The following is a 6,000-nucleotide window of genomic DNA, read 5'->3' as shown; positions in this document are numbered from 1 at the left end:
AAAATATTCCCATGCTAACCATCTGATAAAGGGCTTATAACTAGAATCTATACAGAACTATATAGAATCTATATAGAACTCTGGAAAATCAGAAAGAAAAAATACAAACAACCCCATTAAAAAGTGGGCAAAGAAGATGAACAGAAACTTTTCAAAAGAAGACAAATGGCCAATAAACATAAGAAAAAATGCTCAGCAACTCTAATCGTCAGGGAAATGCAAATCGAAACCACAATGAGATATCACTTAACTCCAGTTAGAATGGCCTTTATCAAAAATTCCCAAAACAATAAACATTGCTGTGGATGCGGATAGGAACACTCATACACTGCTGGTGGGACTGCAAACTAGTGCAACCTCTGTGGAAAGTAATATGGAGCTACCACAAAGAGCCACAAGTAGAACTACCATTTCATCCAGCAGTCCCATTACTGGGCATCTACCCAAAGGAAAAAAAGACATTCTATAAAAAAGACATCTGCACTTGAATGTTCATAGCAGCACAATTCACAACTGCAAAGATGTGGAAACAACCCAAGTGCCCAGCAATACATGAATGGATTAATAAAATGTGATGTATGTATACCATGGAGTTCTGCTCAGCCACAAAAAACAATGGTGATCTAGTACCTCTTGTAATATCCTGGATAGAGCTGGAGCCCATTCTACTAAGTGAAGTATCCGAAGAATGGAAAAACAAGCACCACATGTACTCACCATCAAATTGGTATTAACTGATTAGCACTTATGTGCACAGATAGTAGTAACATTCATCAGGTGTCGGACAGATGAAGCGGGGGAGGAAGGGATGGGTATGTATACACCTAATGGGTACAGTACACACCATCTGGGGGATGGACACACTTGAAGCTCTGACTCTAGTGGGGCAAAGGCAGTACATGTAACCTAAACATTTGTACTCCCGTAAGATGCTGAAATAAAAACAAATAAAATTTTAAAAATAGATTAGTTTTCCCAACCTGGCTACATTTAGATTTTGAAATTTATGAGGTGGAAGATCTATATCATCTAAGTTGATCAGAGTTACACAGCAATAAAGACACATATAGTGATTGAATATACAAATATTACCTGTCTGCCATCTGAAAGCTCAACTGGTATCAAATAATTTCAGGCTTTTTGTCCTATTCTGAAGCTATTTTATGAAAGAACAAAATGATTACCTAAGCTGGTACTGCAGGTTGCATGCTTTTATTTTGTATCTATATTGTTTTTCTGTTTAGCCAAGTAATTCATACTCATTATAAAAAGTTATAGCATTAAGAATAAATATAAATAGTATATTTTTATTATAATTATTAAATTTCAAACTTTTCAAAAGTATTATAAAATAAGCCTGTTTATGTGTGGACATGTATCAGAAAGAACTTTTTCAATGGCACTAAAATCTGTTTTTCAAAACAGTACCAATTGTCTGTGGGCAGCAAGTAATTGTCACCCTTCAACAAAAAGAAAAATAGGAAAAGATGGATATATATCGAGCAAGTTCATTTTTCCATAGTCTACTTTCAACTCTTCATGCCAACAATGAGAGAAAGGTTGACTTAATTAAGTAACACTCTAATAAACTCTTTAGATTCTCTTCTGCCAAATACCATTTATAATAAAATGATACTCTACCTGTGTTTTTGAGAAAATACAAGCTATGCCTTGGCTGCTTTGTTTATTCACAGATCACATCTGCTTGAGTTTCAAGATAATTATTTTTTTCAATTACCACTAAGAAAACACACTACTAAACACACACACATACTAAAAATGAAAAGATTTACAGAAAAATGAAAAGAAAAAATAACAAAATTTGAGTATCCTAGCTAGTTTTGGACATTTCTGGGGCTTCCTTTGGATTAAGGAATAGAAAAAGATATATAATAGCAAACCTGTAGAGGAAAGTAATTCATAGTAAATAAAATCATAAATGCAGCAAGAGAAAAGGAATATTAAAACAACAGTCTGAGTGAGGTGAACATAACTGCAAGAAGAAAATGGCTTTATTTTATTTAGGCAATATAGTTCATTCAAGTAAATTGAAGAAAATTACAGATTTAGTTGTTCATTCAACAAATGTTTCAGAGAAATATCTTTCATATTCTCTTTCAACTGGGGCATCATAAGATGACAAGGGTCTATCAGATAGAGACACAGTTTTATGGGCTCAAAATATATTTAAACAGATAAAATCACATCAAATAGCCTAGTGTTTTAAAATATGCATTAAATGTATGACGCACTTTTCAGAAAAGGTGCTGAAAATAGTTGACTGTATTTATACATCAAAATAATTTTATGCACTGCATAACTAAAGCCAAGATAACATATAAAAAAGAATTGTCTCTCTGGAACAGAGCATAAAGACTGTATCTTTTGAATTCTGATGTTACATTAAAGCTACAGTGATAGAAACACTAATTAGCAAATAATGTTTTAAAGATAGTATTTGCATATACTGTTTTCTGCTGAATTTTTTCTTTTTTGATTGTATGTTCAAAGAAGCACCATTCAAGGTGATTATTGTGTAAATATAAGTGGTTTAAATGATCACTATGTGACCAATAGCTTTTTCCCAAAACACTTGCAATAGTAGCCATAAAAATACAGTGATTCTCTTTTTCACAATCTGTGCTGATTTGGTTGGAATGTGTCTGTTTGACAGATTTGTGCATATGTATCTGTGGTTTTACCACGATGCCACAGTGTAATTGAACTCCAAAAAATTTATCAAATTCTACTCTTTACTAGTCCCTCTGTGGGGCTGTATGGGCAGTTATCAGACCTCCACAGTGCTTGCAAACTAATGAGGGAAGAGATGCAGGCCGATACAATCACAGGGGGAGAAGCAAACCACGGTAGCTGCTTCTACCCAGAAAGAGTGGGTGCATGTACAAAGATCTTTGTTGTAAGACACAAATGCTGCCTTCAACTGATTAAGCAAAGGAGAGTTTGTTTAAAAAAAAAAATGTGTAACAATTGCTAGGCAGGCTGGAAAACTAACCTGGAGGTTAAGCTTTCAGAAACTGGCCTGACCAGAAACTAATGGCTGCGCATACTACTGCTATTACCCCCAGCACTACTTCTGCTTCTGCTTCTGTCCTGCCAGTGAGGCTTTCCCTGAGAGTCAGACATCCCTGCCGGTACCCCGGGAAGTAAAATGTTCCCCCAAGTTGCTCATTTCTGAGCCAGGGGAGTCTCACTAGTAAAGTCCAGATCACAAGACTATGCCCTGACTACAAAAGAGGCTCTACCTGGCGGAGGTGGGCCTCAGAAGGCAGAGAGTGCCCCAGACTAGGCAAAGATGCTCCAAAGGAAATGAGAAACCAAAAACATGACAAAGGCTCATTCAACTTCAGAATGAGCTCATTTATTAAACCTCACTCATTAAGTGGTTACTATAATATACGCCATGCCAGGTGCTTTCCTTTCTTTCCCATATATCATGTTGTATTGTCATTCTTTACTTGTCTCTCTCAGCAAGCCAGCCCTGTCACCATTACCCCCCATTAAAGAGGTTTTTCAAATGCCAGGACCTCACCATATTAACTGACACACTGCCATTTTCTCAGTAAATATTTCTTAATGAATAAATGACAAATGTGTAAAATATTATATAAGTAAAAGAGTACAAGAAAGGCAGGAAAGAGCACCACAGAAGATGTGGCATTCTGGCTTAGCCTCAAAGGAAAAAAAAAGGAAGAGAAGAACATGCCAGGCAAAGGGGTAAGCAAAGGCCTGGGAGGAGGGAAAAGTGGGCATTTTGGAAAAGTCTGCAGCTGAATTGGTTGGTATATATTAATAGCAACGGTTCTTTATCTTCTGAGAGACCCAGGCTTGTCACCAACCCCACTCAATTGTACCAGAACACAGGAAAGGAGGGTGGCACACATGACATTGAAAAAACTTCCCCCGCAATTCTGAGGAGCTTTCCTGGGTAAGAAACAATGTTTATGAAGTGTATAGGGAGGATAGAGGAGATGGTGAGGAAGAGAAGTAGCAACCAAGGTTGTGAAGAAGTTTATCTTTGGGGCCCTCCTACCACTTAATGCCCTCACTTCCCTACGTAATTGGCCTTATTCCGTACCCTGCTCACCAAGGCCCTGCTGGTAGATGGGTTGTGGCAATCCTGACTGGGAGAGACCTGGTGTGTCAGTCCTCATTCTGTTTAGTTACACTCTATCAGCACGAGTTGACTGTGAGCCCAGCACATGCAAGCCAGTGTGCGCCCTACAGATCCCCAGGTGAATGACATCATCCCATCCACAAGTTTCTCACAATCTAAAGCATTTGCATTTTAACATCTAAGAATATACATCAAATGCTTTTAAGAACTAAAAAAGAATTTCCAATGGCACCAAAATAGGGAAATATCTTGAAGTGAATGATCTTGTCCTCAATTCCTAAAACACCCCCACTTAAAAGTCTGTCTGTTCTAAAATTGTTCCTGCAAACTTTCAATTTCCTACATGTTGAATACATCACATTCAAACAGCAAACTGCAGCTGGATATGCTAAATTCAACTATAGGGATCCACAGTTCTTTTTTCAGTGGAGATATTTTTTAAATGAGAAGAAGAAATAATGGAAGAAATATTTGAATAATGGGGGAGAGAATTCCAGACAACTCCTCCCAGAAATCTATTTTCTCCCTGAAGAGTCAGAACTCCACCTCTTCCATCTCATTGCACATATTTTGTGAAGGGTGTTGGTGGAGGTGACATGCTGCAGCAGGATCCAAAAGTGAACAAATGCACATGACACCTCCCTCAACTGGAACAAGAGTAGGCCCTGATATTGCTGGCCAAAGCCTCCTGGAGGGGGGGAGACCTCAGCAGGAGGGCAGGGGGGGATGTAAGAGGAATACTGGCTCTGCAAACTGCAGCCTCAGCTCAGCTGTGGTTTGTCCAGGAGAGCACACTGCTGGCCAGCACTAGGCTAGAGAAGTCATTTAGGTCAGTTTTTCATTTGCCTTGGGCAGTACTGTCATAACCCGGCCCCTACCCACCTCTCTACCTGTATCTCTATCTACTCATCAACTCATTTAATTTATGCTGGAATAACCCCTAACTGCCATCAGGGCCTTCCTGTCCCTCACCTCCATAACACCATCTCAGACATCTGCACCTGCTGCTGCTCCCTTTTCCACATCCTTCAACGCTTGGCTCAGAAGTGATTTCTCCAGGAAGTTCTCCCTGCCCTCTTTGTCGGTGCTGTCACAGCTTCCCTGGTATGTCCTCAGTAAGTCGACTTCATCATCCTCTAAGTCCCTTGAAGTCCAGATCCTTGCTTACCCATCTTTGAATCCTCAAGACTGACTCAGTGTGGTGACTGGCAGAGAGAAGGTGTTCAGTAGGTTGTTGAACTGAACAGGACATGCTGTATCTGCATATTTACCATCTTGGGTGCAAAGGAGGTTTCATGGTCCTCCCCAGACAGACTTGAGAGTCATAATCCCAAAGTATGGAGAAGTTGGGATGAGCTATGGCCAGACGCAAGAAAAAGACATAAGACTTGAGGCAAAGAAAAGAATTCACCAAAATGGAAGAGTCTGAGAAATATTAAAATCGGACCTTTGAAAAGTTTATGTTACATAACTCTGTGAAGAATTTTTACAATACCATTCCAGTAGATCATGAGATGGGGTGGTGGTATAGGGTCATTGGGGGACGTGAAGGGGCATCAGTTATTCACCTTGGTATCTCACTGTAAAGCACATGGGAGGCACTTGCCAAAGAGACACATTCATTTAATAATTTCTATATCTGATTATATAGATATAAACTATAGCTAATTTAATGCTGTTCATTTTGTAATACAGATTCTATTCTTCCCAAGTAATGCTGTTAGGAGAGCCACTCAAATCAAGGGGCCAAAACTAGATGGTATGTTCATTCATTTCCTTGATGATTAAGCAGTGCAAGAAATGTGACCTGTTTCATGAACATAAAGAAATTCTGTTGGAAAACAAGAAATTCTGCTCTTGGTCCT

The sequence above is a fragment of the Lemur catta genome, chromosome 4 (genome assembly GCF_020740605.2).
Source record: "Lemur catta isolate mLemCat1 chromosome 4, mLemCat1.pri, whole genome shotgun sequence".
NCBI classification, from domain to species: domain Eukaryota; kingdom Metazoa; phylum Chordata; class Mammalia; order Primates; family Lemuridae; genus Lemur; species Lemur catta.
This window is presented reverse-complemented; position numbering follows the sequence as displayed.